Raw genomic sequence first — 15,872 nt, forward strand, 5'->3', positions numbered from 1 at the left:
GGAAGGAATTAAGTCGCATTAGTCCATCTGTCATTTATGGGTTGTCAGACTCTAGAGAACATCTTCTCTCTATTGGTGATTTTGTATGGTGAGCCTCTCCATATGCATCACTCTCCCCAGATCCCTCAGTCACGGTTGAAATACTGAATACCATCATCCCAACAGAGTGATATGATGCTGGCTAACAAATTCAAGGCAGACAAATGGTATCAATCCTTGAATGCGTTGTCTTTGTGTTAATTGCTACAGAGTAAGTAATGGGTCTTGGCTAAACCTCTGCTACAGGCTATTTATACTGCACGTAAATGATCAAAGTTCTCACGTAGCATGAAACAAGGGGCTAAAGTGGTATTTTTTACTTTCGGCGTTCCTTTTTACAAGGGGCTTTAATGGAATGGAGAGAAAATGGTGCTGCTGACACTATAAATAATTTGTCATCTTCGGGCAGTGATAATGTACGTTTCACTGTGTGTAAACTGAAATGCCTTCTCTGTTGTAACAACGTACCGGCTTGGGAAAAAAAGATGTGCATACCTTCACGCATGCTTTACACCATGTGTGAAACTTCATTTGAATCTTTTCATCGACATCATAGCTTTCAGCAGCAGTTTCGATAACCTTTATGGCTATATGTGAATAAATAGCTCTTTCTATAAGCTTGACAGTATTCCAGCATTTGTAAATTGTTTTGTGTGGTCACCTGCCCAAATTATATAGTATTATGGGAAGAGGAACATCATAAATTTGATCCATTTATGTCATTGTTCTTATTATTGGGTTGTAATGGAACACAATACACAGTATACTGATACTTATGGCTGTGCGTAACACCATCGACATTGCCAGTGCACGATCAGGGATGAACTGAGTCTGGGTTATGTTCAAACAAGATTAAACAAGGGAGTGTTGACATGAATAATTTTGGGAATGGGCGTTAGGCTTGCGTACATGCAAACACTTTCATAATGACTCAGATGTATAAATCTGCCATGAAGATTTCAACTTTTGTGCATGAGCAGATGTTTAGTTAGATACTAGAAAAACATAATGAGGTGTGTCATTTTCCATATCTAAAAGCTTGAATGTGATAGAGGCAAATAAATATAGAGATGAAGTCTGAAATGCTCAAAAATTAAGTCAATTTTTAATATGAAAAGGTGTATAATATTCCATTTTGAGCCAAACCTGTGTTGCCTGGATCCCTGAGCCTCCAAATGGATTTCACATTGTCAAATTACCACTTTGATTTCAGCCCATATTGACTCCATCCCTTTAAGGGCTAAAATCACTCTCCCTTTCCCTCTCTCCTCCTTTTTATTCCATGTGTTTCATGGCATCTCCATTTTGGCCCTGTTCTCCCATTTTATCCCCCCCTCCCTCTCTCCCCTTCTCTCTTTCTCCATTCTCTGGAGTAATTGCATTGATAGTGAACAGTGCTGCTAATTAATTATGCAACAGCCGAAAATTGAGGTGAGAGCGAGGGATGAGAGGAGGAGAGATGAGGTTTGTGCCAAATGGTCTACAGTAGAGAGAGAGAGAGAGAGAGAGAGAGAGAGAGAGCGACAGAGTGTGTATGAAGTACTTTGAGGGAAAAAAAAGCCAGATGGGAGGCAGAACAAAGAAAAAGCACAAGAAAATGAAGGAAGGAGGAAGATGAGAGGCGAAGAACGTAACAGCTGAGAGGTTGTGTTTGTAAGGAGGATCTGTGAAAATGTGGAGATCCACAGTGCAGAGGCAAATCAGGGCTCTGCTACAGAGGAAGATCAGAAGGATGGATGCAAATGCTGGTGGAAAAGTCAAAAGGGAAATATCAGCATTCCCTGCTTTTCTATGGTGAAAGTCACAGATGTGCTTCATATAATCCTATGGGACTACAAGATCTGATGGACTTGGTAGGGTCAAGTTGAAAAGTGCTGTTACTGATTTAAAAACCTGAGTAAATATATTCCAAAATGAACACCGAGAGAAGATTTTCTTTTATGAAAATATCTTTTTATTTCCTGTTCAGTGGATTAGCAGAGTTGCATATAGCTTAGCTGCAATTTCCACTAGCATGTGGTGGTTTAACTATTGAGGCTACTCATTAATTTACAAAGCCCCAGCAGCAGAAATAGGCTTTTATAATTAATTAACTGCTTAACTTACCACCACTCACACAAGAAAAATGCATCTGTAATCTAAAAAAAACAAAAACCAAAGATTAACATTAGAAATGTCATCATTATAGTGTTTATAAGAAATAGCTTAAAACATGCAACAAAAAAATGTCCATGGTCTTTTTTAATTCCAATGCATCTAGTTCACCTTTATTGAAAGTTTCTTCTGGGATAAAATGTTCTTGCAGTCATTGTTCACTCCTGACTAATTTTAGACTTGGGCTTAATTTCTGCTCGATAGGTTGTCATCTGACATGCAGTTTGAGGGGGTTTATGACCCCTGATGAATTGCCGAAGCAATCAGTGATCTGGCTCTCCGATGATCGTGTTGATTTCTGGCATATCGGAAATTTTGGTCGGCTGTCTTGGACGTTGAGCAGTTCAACGGTCCAATTTTTGTCAACATTAAGGAAGCGGCCGTTTTTGTTGGAATTGTCCATGGACAAAACCGACGGGGGCCACCATGCTTCCCTTCAGTGTGAGCTACCACGTCGTGGCCGGTCAGCCGAACCGTGTGAGCATAAAAGTCGCAGGTTCTGGCCGTGCAGAAAGGCTCGTTAAAATGTGTAGTAGTGTGAGGTAACACAACATAGAAGATTAATAATAAGGCAGTGTCTGCCCTGCTTTTCTCGCTTTATTCTGAACTTTTAATTGTATCACGGGGTCTTCATCAGCAGGACTTTGCGCAGCTTTCATGGAACTGCAGACGTTAAAACCTTATTAGAATTTCTAGTCCATGTTAGCCGATTCTATGAGAGCTAGGGCTGTCACTTTTTATTTGACTTTTTTTTGAAGTACTGTAGAAAAAAATGCAGTATTGAATCTGACATGATCTGTTTGGGATTTCTTTAAAAAGCGCTACAATTCATGTCTTGTACTACAGCAGGCTGTGTTCGTAAAATGCTAAAATGTGACAGCCTTAATGACAACTGAGCAAACTGCATCTACTGCCGGAGACCGTGGGATGCAGTTAAATGCTTAGAAAACAGCCAATAAGTGGACCTTGAGATTGTTTTGTCCACTGCTTTTTCCAAGGTCAAGAATTACCTGTTACACTCAGCTTCAATATAGCTATATACCACAGTTCGCATTTTATTTCTATTACTGGCAGCTTTGCTGTAGCTTAATTATTTCCACTCTAGTGTAGCTTAGCTACATTCTAGTGAAGCCTCCACTGTTCTAACTCTTGTAGAAATGTTTTCCACAGCTTTTTCATTAAAAAAATAACTGTACCATGATATCATATTTTGCATTCATTTGGTTTGACATTGAACTGAGTCACCTTTTGCACATCCCCGTCCAGTAATTGCTCACTAAGTATTATTGAAAATGATTCCTATCAGTGTCTTTCATAAGTCAGTATCAACTATATTAAAATAGATTGGGAGCTCACAAAAATGTATAACCTTGCTGAATCAGTTTAGACTTAGATGGAGTATTCTGTGCGTAGATCAGATCAGAAGTCGAGTCAACCTCTTGTCCCACCTGTCTCTAATTTACCCCATGTGTCACACATTCTCTGCTTTTCAATATTTTATTATTCAAAAGAATATTCAGTAGTGTCGATAATATATTAATATTCCACTAGCCTATCTCTCTTATTTGCTCTTTTGCATTCTCTTACTTTATGCCTCACCTTAGCCCTCACCGCAGACTCTTCCTCTTCCACTTTCCTTCAAATCTTCAAATCCACCCCCCCCTTCGCTCCCACTGTCTTCTCCATCTCTGCCGCCCTCTCCAGCTGAAGTGCTGGCTCGACTAATTAAAACCCTTAATCAGGATTCATAATTAGGTCTAATCAGTGCCTTGTTCATCATTCCCTTGCATTTTCCCTTCGCTGGTGGTGAAGGCCGAGATGCTTATGAAATAATTTAGGCAACTTAATGCGTCCAAATGTGGAGCTGGGAGCAGGGCTTCAGTGAAAAGGAAAGAGAGAGGAACATGATTAGGACCAGGCAGCTGATTGCTTCCCCTTCCTCCCTCCCTCGCCCTCTGGTTCTCTTCTTCACACACTCAGATTTGTTCTCTCACTTTTTCTTTCCCTTTCTATCTCTCTGCTCTTTTTGTCCTGTGTGTGTGTGTGTGTGTGTGTGTGTGTGTGCGTGTGTGTGGTGCCCTCATGACAAGACAGTGGGATAATAAAGCAGACAGCCTCCCAGATTACAGCTCCCTCCTCTACCTCTACGGCATCCACCTGCTTCATTACAGCTGAGGCCACAGCAAACTAAACCCTGCAGCAGCCTCTCCGCTCTTTTCTACCCTCTGTCCACCTGAGCTCTCATCTGTTAGGATTAACACCCAACACAATACAGTGCAGGAACAGAAAATAATTATACTGTTCATTATGCAAAAGGCCTCAGCATAGCTAAGACTACAGCCTCCTGGTTTATTACAATGTCTCTGTGCTGCTCTCATCACTTCTGCGAAGTAGGAATATGATCCCATGGAGCTGTTCCTTTTGAATTTCACTGGTGCGTATCATCGTAGCTCTAGAGTCCTGACCGTGCAGAACATTTCTCTTGTGCCTCTGTATCAGTCTCCCGCTGTCTGAATAAGAAATTGTTAAGGAAAAAAAAAAATTCAAATCACCTTCAAAAAGAAAACAGCAAGCAGGAGGAGTCTGAGGAAAAAAAGCTGCGAAGAACAATTTTAGTATGGAGCTTATTCTGCCCTCTTTGTCAGTGTTGTCAGAACCAGAACACTGAAAAAAGACATACCAGGTGCCCAGGTACGTGCTCATGCTGTGGTACACACATGTAATGGCAATTATGATAACAATGATTTTCAGGAAGCCATACAGAAATTTGTCAAATTTATGACATGCATTGTTCTGTGCGAGCTATTAGGCTTATAATGGAGTGGTTACCATGACAACAGTCAAGCCAGGTGGTGCAACAGGATGAGGGTTATTGAGGGCAAAGAAAAACTAGAATCGGTGTCATTTACTGAAAAGGTTGCCTTTTGATCAGAGGGCACCAGGTGATGTCCTGCAAGGTGGTCTCCATTTCTGCATACGACTTTTAACCCCGGTTTAAAATAATCTACTGTATAGAAGGGAAATCGCAGCTAGTCAAAACCACCTTAGATTATCATTCAGTTTACTATAAAATGAACCATAATTAAAACTCTGATTGGCATAAAGAGCGCTTTTTACAAAATGTTTTACATGTCTGAACATTTGGAACACGTAAGAAAAGAAATAACTACCTGAAGGAAGAAAAAGGAGCTGTGTATAACAACAATTCCAAAAGTAATGGGAAACACTACATCAGGGAAACAGCAGCCAGGACCCTGGACCTAATGAACACATGAAGCGGATAACATCAGCTGTCCATTGAACACCAGTCGAAAACTGGTCACAGAATTGACTGGGAGACAGTCAAGGTCAACGACCAGAAGAGTGTGGACGGCTGCAGAAAGATCAAAGAGGTTGAAGCCATCCTTGAACCATGATGAGGGTTAGCCTCAGCTCCCTCTGTACGGCCAGTTTTTATCATGTGCCCGCATGTAAGATACGTTCTTGCGTTAATCATTCCTCCCGTCCATACTGGCCATTAAGAATCCCTTTTTAATATGCCTCCAATGCAAGAGATAAGGGACAAAATGCACAGTCTTCGCTTTTTACAAAAATACATTTCAAATGTTAGGTGAAGCTAATACGAGTCTGAGTTTAGTCTTTTTAGCTTCAGATACATTTTTGCATGGAACTAGGATCGTAGATTTTGTCCCCTAAAAACAGTTTCAATGTACATACTATATGGGCATGTTAGTGTTGTTTTTAAGACCGACTTAAAGAAATTTCTGTCCTTGAAGGTCATGTGTTGAAGCATGACACCTCTTCCTAACATACAGCTAGCGAACTCTAGCAGATGTCCACATATACTACAAGCAATGTAGTGTGACGACAGGATGCGAGAGGAGGGGATGAGATGTTTTTTTTCGCGCCGCTTGTGATTTCTCTCTCTGAAAATGTGCAGGTTTTAATCAATTCCTCAGCTAGAAGGATCGTTTTTTGGTGATTTGTACACTGTTATATTTTATATAGGTTCAATGTAAGGGCTGTAGTAAAGAATGATGTTGATTAACTGTCAGTTGCTGTCAGTTAGGCTACTGTCAGAATAACAGAGTTATCGTACAATCCAGCTAGCACCTAGCTACTAGTCAGGGTTAAATTCAAAGATTTAGATCTAAACCATGATGCACGGAGCAGGTTAGGACATCTTCGTTGGGAAACACTGGACAGCTGACAAGTCCAAAATCTAGTGAGTAGACCTTGTTTTTTTGTTTTGTTTTCTTTTTTTCTACTCTTTTATTTCATTCAGTTCACTTTGAAATGACATACACCACCAATTTGCCACATTTTCTGATGGCTGTAGTTACAAGTTACTTTGCAGATAATAAATGTTATAGGGTTAACTATCTTACAATATATAGACTCAGTTGCCAGTTTATTAGGTACACTTAGCTAAAACCACTGCAGTTTAACACAACAGGCCTGCAATAAATCCACTATTCATGAAGGTCATAATGTTCCGTTATGGTTGAAAGTGTTTTAGAGAGGTGTGGGTTCAACTGGTCATTTTAGAGGCTGCAGTTTGTGGTGCTGTTGTTATACTAACGTGTTTCTATCATTTTGTCCACCCTGTTTATTGTCCATAAGGGTTGGCTAAATAACAGGAAGACTCCTCTGTATAATGCACATTATAACTTTCATAAAAGTAGGATTTATTGCAGTAGCTTCACCTTGAACGGATAACATCAAAATGCTGCTTACACTTTAATTAATTGCTGATTTAATAACCTGAAAGTGGCCATTCTTCAGAATCAGTACTTATTATACTGAATTAAATTATCTTGCGAATACATCTATCCTTTTACTTAAGTTCTAAATGCAGGACTTGAACTTGTGATGGAGTATTTTTGCATTGTGGTATGACTTTTTCTGATCTGATTTTTTTTTTTTCTTCCAGCACTGTTCTCTCCACTGCTTTTATTAAGAAAATGAAAAACAGAACTTTTGAAATTCGAACTGGAGGGGGAACAATGTAGGGCCACCACAGGCAAAAGACATTAATCAGACCAGATCAGATTTCTCGTGACATCTGTTATGGCTGAACTGCTGAACAATGTCATTCAGAAACTATAAAATCTACGTTTTGTCTAAATGATTGCATTCTTGCACAGATTAAAAAACTTCTGCGTCCAGAATTCTTAATCATTAATATATGGTTATCAAATTATGAGTACAGTACCTTGGTATAAATACTGTATTCAGGTGAGACAATGGTAGAGATGATACCCTCCATCTCATATGATGAGTGTCCATATTTCCCATAATTGCCTTTAATTTTGTGGTGCAAAGATTATTTATTATGCAGGACAAAGGCCAGTTGGCCCTTTTTTTGTTTATTTAAATCTTTTTAGGTCTCAAAATTGATGTGTCACTTAATTATTGATGTTTAAATGTTCCACATGGCTCCAGTAATCGTGCAATATTGGTCTCATCAGTCCAAAAAAGCGCAGAAAGTATAGGTTAAACCTACAGTATAATGCATGTAAGGTTTACACTTGAATTTTCCTCTGTGGGAATCTTCAAAAAATTTGGATGTGGTGGACATCCTGAATGCGAGTCTTTTATTGCTCATGGCAGCAGGAAGGGAGACACATGAACTGAATCTGCAGATCGGCATCACAACACAATGCAATTCAACAATTTAAAAATTCAAATGGGCTTTTAATAAATGCATGAGGCCTGCACCTGTGGCCACTTTAGAATTACAGTGAAGTAACATTTACATGCCTCTCGGTGTACATCTTTTGACTTGACACTGGGTAGGGCTGAAACTAATGTAATTTTGATGAATGCAAACTGAATTAATGCATTTTCCCCGAGCACAAGCACACATTTCGAATAAATGCCATTAAATGCCTTTTTCTTTTTTTTAATTGTTGTGTTTGTAGTGCTTTAGAGAAAGTAAAGCGGTCAAAGAGGACCTATAAACTAAAGGTCAGAACTGTAAAGAGGTTGGCTGAAGTGCAAATGAACAGTCAAAAATGTTTGTGTGTACGTGGCTATGTGTGTGTGTGTGTGTGTGTGTGTGTGTGTCGCTGGAGTCCACAAAAATATTTCCTTGAGTTTGAATCCCACTTACCATTTGAAAGAGCATTAGTCATTTGACACTCTGCAAGGTGGTCTCACAGCCTCATGATGTGGCACACACATACACACAGACACTATGCAGCTGTCTGAGCAGTCATTTCCAAAGGTATTAGAGGCCCTATAACATGGTGGGCCATTAACAGCAGAATAATATCACAAGTTGACCCTTGACATTCATAGCAGCTTATATCTGCTTGCTGATAGATGCAGGCTCTGTGTATAGCACTCTGCACTGGAAATGAACTGACACAGAGGGAGAAGAGGGTAAAATCCCTCCATCATAAGCCTTGCTGCAGCAAATAGCAGAGCAGCTTAGAGGAGGTGGGGGCGTGGGTGGAAAGGGAGAGAGACAGAGCAGCTTTGATACAAACTGGAGAGAGAGGGCGAGATGATGGGATAATGAGAATGGAGAGAGCAGATTTTTTTTCGATCTTTTACGAGGTTGCAGTTACACCCCCACTCCCTTCTCAACCCTGTCGCCCCAAACCCAGCATGATGACATCACCTGTTGATTTGGTACCAGAGCCACGGTGATATATAACACCTCCCTTTTTTTTTTTTTTTTGCTCTTTTTTATAAGCTCTTTTTATTCTGCCTGTGCATGCCACTCACTTCGTCTTTCATTCCTGTGGCATTGCTCATCAGCTCCTTCTCACTTTTGCATGTTGCTTACCAGAATTCCCCTATTTTTAGAGATATCTTTATGTGTGTTCCTGTGATCCCCCTACGTCTAACGCACCCTCCACTTTTCCAAGACAGAGTGATTAATACAGCAGTGACACTATTTATTTGACTCTCTGTTACCCAAATCCCATCCTGTGCCCCCTATTTTGACCTTTTACCCTTTCCCCTTCTGCCTTGCTTCCCTTTCCCACATTATTTTGGTTTCCTCCCTCCATTTGTGTGCCCTTAAGCGGCAGTGGAACCGGTTTCCCATGAGGCTAAGCGGCAGGCTGACCGACAGTCTACCTCTACCTAACTTCATCTCATTCACCCCTCCCTGCCCCCACATTTTCCACCCTTTCCCCCTCCATCCATCCCCCTCCCAACACCTGCAGATGACTCAATGCCTACCTGCCCCGAAGCCATGATCTATCAGTCAATCTGAATCTCACATACACATACAATGGATCTTTGTGTGTGCTCCATGGGACACACGTACAGTAACTGCTGTGAAGGACTAAAATGACAGCATCAACCCTCAGGGATAGGCTGAACTTCTGTGTGCATGTATGTGTATGTGTGTGTGTGCACATGCTCAAGGGTGTCCATGTACATGTAAATGCGGTTATCTCTATAAATATGTATGGTAATGCATGGGAGAGGTTGTGAATAAAACATGGGAACAGGTGATGGTAGCTCTACTATACTTTCTGGATGTTAATCTCTGAGGCCGTTACCTGGCTGTGATTGTGAGGATTTCACAATATCCTGTTCAAATGTCACTGCATTCTTGGGGTTATGCTAAAGTGAATATATGCTATATAACCGTTTTTATGAGGAATTCCATTACAATCACGATAACTGTTGAATGTATGAATAATCTGTCTATATAAGGGAGATTTGTAAAAGTTCCACAATAGATTTTAACCAACAAGCATAAAAAGTTTTGCAATAAAGATTTACTATAATTAAAGGGCAGCCATAAGTTCTAATAAAACTTTAAAACTTGGCTTAGGACATTCATATGCAACCCAGCCATTTATGATTCTGGATACATTGCTCATTTTGATACACTATATTTTTTTGTTAATATCAGTAAACCTACTTATAATGACCCAGAAAAGCTCTTTTCCCAGTTAAGAAAAACCTGATTAATATATCTGGGTAACATATCTAGCTTGAGTCGTGAGATAAATATATACTTTTTATATTACTTACATATATTTTATATTACTTGTATTACTTTTTGTGTTTACTTTTTATATTTGCACATAAATAAAAATAAAGGATTGCCCCTAATAAGACCTGACATTCATTGTTGACTTTGGAAATAGTAGTTTGAGCTAAAAAATCCTTTTAACCTAAAGACTACTATTTTTCTTACGTTGTCTCTTACTTACAAGCTATTTGATTTAAGATGTAAAAAGACCTGAAATATTGATTTATTATTCATGATTTTATGGACTAAATGTAAAGGATAAACAAGAAAATCACTTTCACTCTATAAAATAATAGAATATTAAGACACTTTTTTCAATTAAATACTTAGAAACATACCCCAAAGATAATGTTTGCTAATCATGCGTAGTAAATGGTCTATTTCTGCAGCTGGCTGTTCGCCACTGATCATCTCCACTGGAACATTTGAACATTATTTTGCTCAGTGGCACTTCACCTGTTTTTTAATGAATGAGACTGATTTTTGACCAAATACCTGCAAAACTAATGGTACACCCGTCAGCCTCAGCTGTACTTTGTGTTTAGTGTTAATTAGCAAATGTTAGCATGCCAACATGCTAAACTAAGATAATGAACGTGGTAAACATCATACCTGCTAAACATCAGCATGTTAGCCTTGTCGTTGTGAGCATGTTAGCATGCTGATGTTAGCATTTAGCACAAAGCATTGCTGTGCCAAAGTACTGCCCCACAGAGCAGCAAGAATGGCTGTAGACTCTTAATGTTATTTTTACACAAATACCTACAGCTTTTATTTCTGGGGAAAAAAAGAAAACAAAATTGGACCCAAAAGAGAAGCAGTTACATTTTGGTTGTTTGACCTTCGTTACTGAAACACTGCACAGTATGTGTTTTTTGTAGAACTGCGCAAGAGTTTTTTTTTTTTTCTCTTTCTTTATCAGTCACAACAACATTTGACTTAATGATGTGCGAAACATTTCTTTTTGACTTTCTATGGAGAGCCAAACTAAAGCAATCGCTTGCTAGTTGCTTTTGTATCAGCTTCTATACATCTCTGAAGACACTAGAGATAGAAAACCATTAAATTTTGTCCCATAGACAGTCCACATGTCCAAGGTCTTCATGAAATTTAGATTTAAATCTGGAACATAGCTTTTTGAAACAGAAGAATTACACAAGATGCTGAATTTCAAGGATCATTTGCCTTCAGTGCACAGCTGGTTTTGCATTAAGAAATTCATGACTATTTTCAGCTTCTGTCTAAGGGGCCATTAATTCTCACAAACAACAAATTCACATTTTCACATTACCAAGCAAAAATTGTCTGGTCTGGAGGCAAATTTAGACGATGCAAAATCCTGGTATAATAATACTGCTTTGTCTGAAGCGTTTTTGTCTATTTAAAGTGTAAGCTTATTTTTGAAAGCCAGAAATCACATTGCATAATAATTGCTGAGTGTTTTGTCTTGATCAACAACATTTTAATTATGTTTTTTTGCCTTGCAGGCCAGCAAAAATTTTACTTATTTCGCTTATATTAAAAACAAAATTGTTTACACACAATTAGATGAGATGGTACAAAAAGATTATCTCTTGCTTATGCAAAGTGTCAGAGTACCATTCATCACTGTCATGATCATGTTTAGCTTGCTTAAATATTGCAAAGTTCTTTGAAACCAAATCAAAAACAAAAAGGGGAAGGTCACTTAAGAAAAGAGGAGCGCTGTAGAAAAACGAAAATGTCCCCTAGTTTAGATTGGGATCGGGGATGGCGGAGAACTCCCTATGGACCCAAATGAGATAGTCTAATGAGTTGCCAGAGTTGGATACAGTTTTCCCAATCACTAACACAGTCATCTAGACAGACAGGGATCTTACTAATGCATTCTGCTGTAGACATTTTCCCAGCTTGCCTCCCTCCTTCCTTTTTCCCTTTCTCGGCCTTGTCTCTGTCTCCGTCTCTGTTCCAGCCTATCAGACATGACAGTACCAGCTGGCTGCTGGCAAACTCACAGCCAGAGGATATAAGATGTGTGTTTGTAAGTGAGTGCGGGTGTGTGTGTGTGTGTGTGTGTGTGTGTGTGTGTGTGTGTGTGTGTGTGTGTGTGTGTGTGTGTGTGTGCGTGTGTGGGTGTGTGTGGGTGGCTAGACGTGTGTGCAGGTGGGTGTGTTGTGGGCGTAAACATATCTGTCTTTTGAAGGTGTGTGTCCATATTTCTGACAGTCTTAGATGTGTGTGTGTGTGTGTGTGTGTGTATGAGGTTGTGTGTGAGGCACATTATATACGAGTTTGTGTCTGTTAAGTGCGATGCGTCAAAAAGTGGACATCTCGATTTAATGTCATGGAGTCTGAGCCTGAGTGATCTGAGTCACAGGTGTGTGTTAGTTGCTTAGGGTGAGGTTAAGAGCAATAGTTTATTCCTATAAAGATGGTTGTCGACACTCGCTTGAAGCAGCTTTGTACTCTTGTGGGTGCTTGGCATTTGGTTTTCTGTCTGACTCAGTGAACACATTAAAAGCCAATTATTTGCCTTTCTTGCTGCGTAGATGTGTGCCCGTAGAGGAGTGTACCTTTGCTTTTGTACTTCACTGAAGTTTGGGTAATTTATTGAGACGTCTAATGAAAAAAAAAAAAAAAAAAAAGGGTGAGAGACCACCTATTTCTTCACCACAGACACAAAGAAAATTAAACACCAGTTCTGTACACTTTGGCAGTTCTGCACACTTTCACAGGGCTGCAGGAAACATTTAAAGCTTATTGGAAACATTCGAGATGAACAGCAGATGTGTTTGTGATTTTGACACTGTTCAACACGCTCACCCCGACCGCCACTGCCCCTCCTTACCTTTCCCCCACTGCCCCTTGTCTCTTCCCGCCATCGATTAAATGCACATATTCCCTTCTTTTCCATCTGTCCAACCATACCTTATGTTGCCTTATGAAGTTTTGTCCTAGATTCAAAGCGGGGAAAAAAACATCCCAGTCAGGGAACACACTCATCTTCCGCTCCCCAAATCCCATCCAAAATGTGTATTTTTAGATCTTCAGTAAAGCAGACCTAAACATTTCCTTTTTAGCTGTTGTCTTCTTATTGCACTGATCAGGAATGATTGCTTCATATTTGTACTGTCCTTTTACTTTGGTCTCCATATGTCGGCCTCCATCACTCTTTCTTTTTCTTGGCTGATTTTTATACATTGTGAATATAATTGTATTGTAAAAAAAAACTGCAAAGGTCAACATTTTTCTTGTCCTTTAAATAATCCTATTAGACTAAAATGTGTTTCCTTTTTATTTACAGTAAGGGTCTGGGACAAGATCTCCAGCCAGGATGAAATTGGGGGAATGGTAGTGCTTCTGTGAAAATCATGGTTGCAGTTTAGCAGCTTTGCCAGACATTAAGTAAGAGCTTTAATTTGAAAGGACCACAATTGAACTTGATAGAAACCAACAGGACCCTGTTGTACTGTCCAGACGGGGTCTAAACAAGCTCTCTACCGGTTGAAATGGGCCGGAGCTGACGATAGACAGGCAGACCAGAACTGACCAGAACAGGAGCTCACTGTTTGTTCTGTACAGACTCCAAAATCTGTGAGAAGTGGAGGGATTGGGAGAGATTTAAATGGCGTTGGAAAGGGAGAGAAATCAGAGGAGAGATGGGAAATGAGTAGGAGTGGGGGTTGAAGGAATGAGAGGAGGTGAGAAGTGGAGAGGAAATGGGTTGACAGTGAGTAAGAGGAGGTGGGAGACGTTGCCGAGAAGGTGCAGGTGGGAGGACATTTTCACATATTCATAGGAAAAGGTTGTTTTTGTTTAAGGTATTTTTCTTGGTAAAGGTGCCCTGTCTGCTTTATGTCCTGCCTCAGACGTTTCACTTCTCTTCCAGGACAGAAAAGAGGAGAAAATACTTACGTATATGTGTGTGGAGCCCCCAGAGGTAGGAGGCGTATAGAGGGACTACTGAAACCTCAAGCACAGTGACAGGGAGAGATGGGTGAAAAAGGAAAGGAAATGAAGTCATGGAGTGAAAGGGAGTCTAAGGAAGCTGAGCTAATGTAGTACGATGTGAAATATCTCATTCTGAAAGAGCAAAGGGGAAGAGGAGGGTAGAATAAAATTAACACCAGTGAATGTGTGTTGAAGGGAAACAGAGAAAATGAGAGCAAGGGTAGGGCATCGGGGGAGTGGATATAGCTCTAAGCCAGTTGGCAGTGACCATAACGGCTTTTGTTGTGAGGTGTTGATTCTTTTGCCGAGCCCTTGAGCCACTAGCTTTTTTACCTCGCTAGCCGCCAAGAACAATGGCTAATAGCCACATAAACGGATAACTTGTGAGGTGACATACAACATTTACTGCCTTAGACAATGACATTTGGAGCAGGAAAACTGAATCAGAGCTTGAGACTTGGACAAGGCGCAGAGAGGCGAGGGCAAGTAAAGCAGCGTGCAGGTGAGCCCTTCGGGGGCGGGGTAAAAGGAAGGATGTAGAGGTGCATTGTGGTTAAAGTGCATCCTTTTATAAATCGCTAGATGCACAATCCACTGACTGAGGAGCTTCTTAGGTTCCCAAACAGCTCCCGCGGGGCTTGTTTAACTGTGGCACAAGCCCAGCTTTTTATGAATCACCTGCACTGTACTGCGTGTCACCGCTCATTACTGACAAGACTGACTGTGATGTGGAGCTGGGGGGGGGTCCCAGGAGGCGGCGGTGACTCCTCTGGTGAGGGTTACGACCTCTTAGCTTGCACGCATCGACTCACCACCACCGACGTGTACCCTCTGCCTGTCGGTTTGGCTTCGGCACCATGAGTGAAAGTGTGTCTGTGAGTGTGATAATGTGTATGCATGTTAGGTGATTTCCCGTTCCCTGTAGGTGTAGTTTTGTCGCATACTGCTTTTATATTCCTCTCTTCAGTGTACATGTCCAATAATTAGATGATGTGTGTCTTATTTCTAAGGAAGTCTCATAACTAAGTGTCTGCAAGGTAAACGTGTGTATGTGGGCGTGGGCGTGTGCGTTTGCAAAAGAGACAGAGAGCGAGAGTGGCAGCGAGCAAAGTGCTCAGTGTGTGTTTGTGCTTTCTGCTGTGAATGTGTTCCAGATAGTGCTGCTGATGGCTATCTTTCAGAGAGAGCCGTATTGATTTGGCTGGGGTAAATGATTGGTTGGGTCTACAAGCTGTCATGTTCGGCCTGATTGCTGAGCATTGGTGGTCTCGAGCAGTTATCTTCCTCCATATCCCGCTCTGATCCTTCTCTTGCCTCCTTAGTCAATCTCTGCATTTATTGATTAGGACCCTATATGACCATTCTCCATCCTTCAATTTGGGCAATAATCCCTGTCCCGAAGTCATATGGTACAAGTTGTTTGCTCTCAACTCCTTGTTCTGTTGTAGGGAGAGGGCAAGTACAATTTTTGGGGGGTGACAAACAGGGAAATGAGGAGAATACAGGACAAAGACTTTTGGAACGGTCAGGCGTAATACAGGCTTCCATAGTCTGCCCGACTTTTCCTTGACAGTGGAGTACATTATTACAACTGCTGCAAAGTGAGGTGGGGTTGGAGTTACGGTGGTCTGGGAATGTGTGGGGGAGTGTGTGGGGGTCCCCTGCAAACTTAGTTTCATTACCTAGAGCTTAAAACATAAGGAATCTAAAAGAGGGCCCAGTTTGAATAGAAATGTTCCTGTCC

The 15,872-nt window shown here is 40.6% G+C and overlaps 1 protein-coding gene across 2 annotated transcripts in view; it reads left to right on the top strand.

Annotated features, from left to right (window-relative positions):
- Positions 1-15,872, top strand: part of serpinh2 (serine (or cysteine) peptidase inhibitor, clade H, member 2) — a 116,172-nt gene that overhangs the window by 77,790 nt on the left and 22,510 nt on the right. The window lies entirely within an intron of this gene.

The sequence above is a fragment of the Xiphias gladius genome, chromosome 12 (assembly GCF_016859285.1).
Source record: "Xiphias gladius isolate SHS-SW01 ecotype Sanya breed wild chromosome 12, ASM1685928v1, whole genome shotgun sequence".
In the NCBI taxonomy this organism is placed as follows: Eukaryota; Metazoa; Chordata; class Actinopteri; order Istiophoriformes; family Xiphiidae; genus Xiphias; species Xiphias gladius.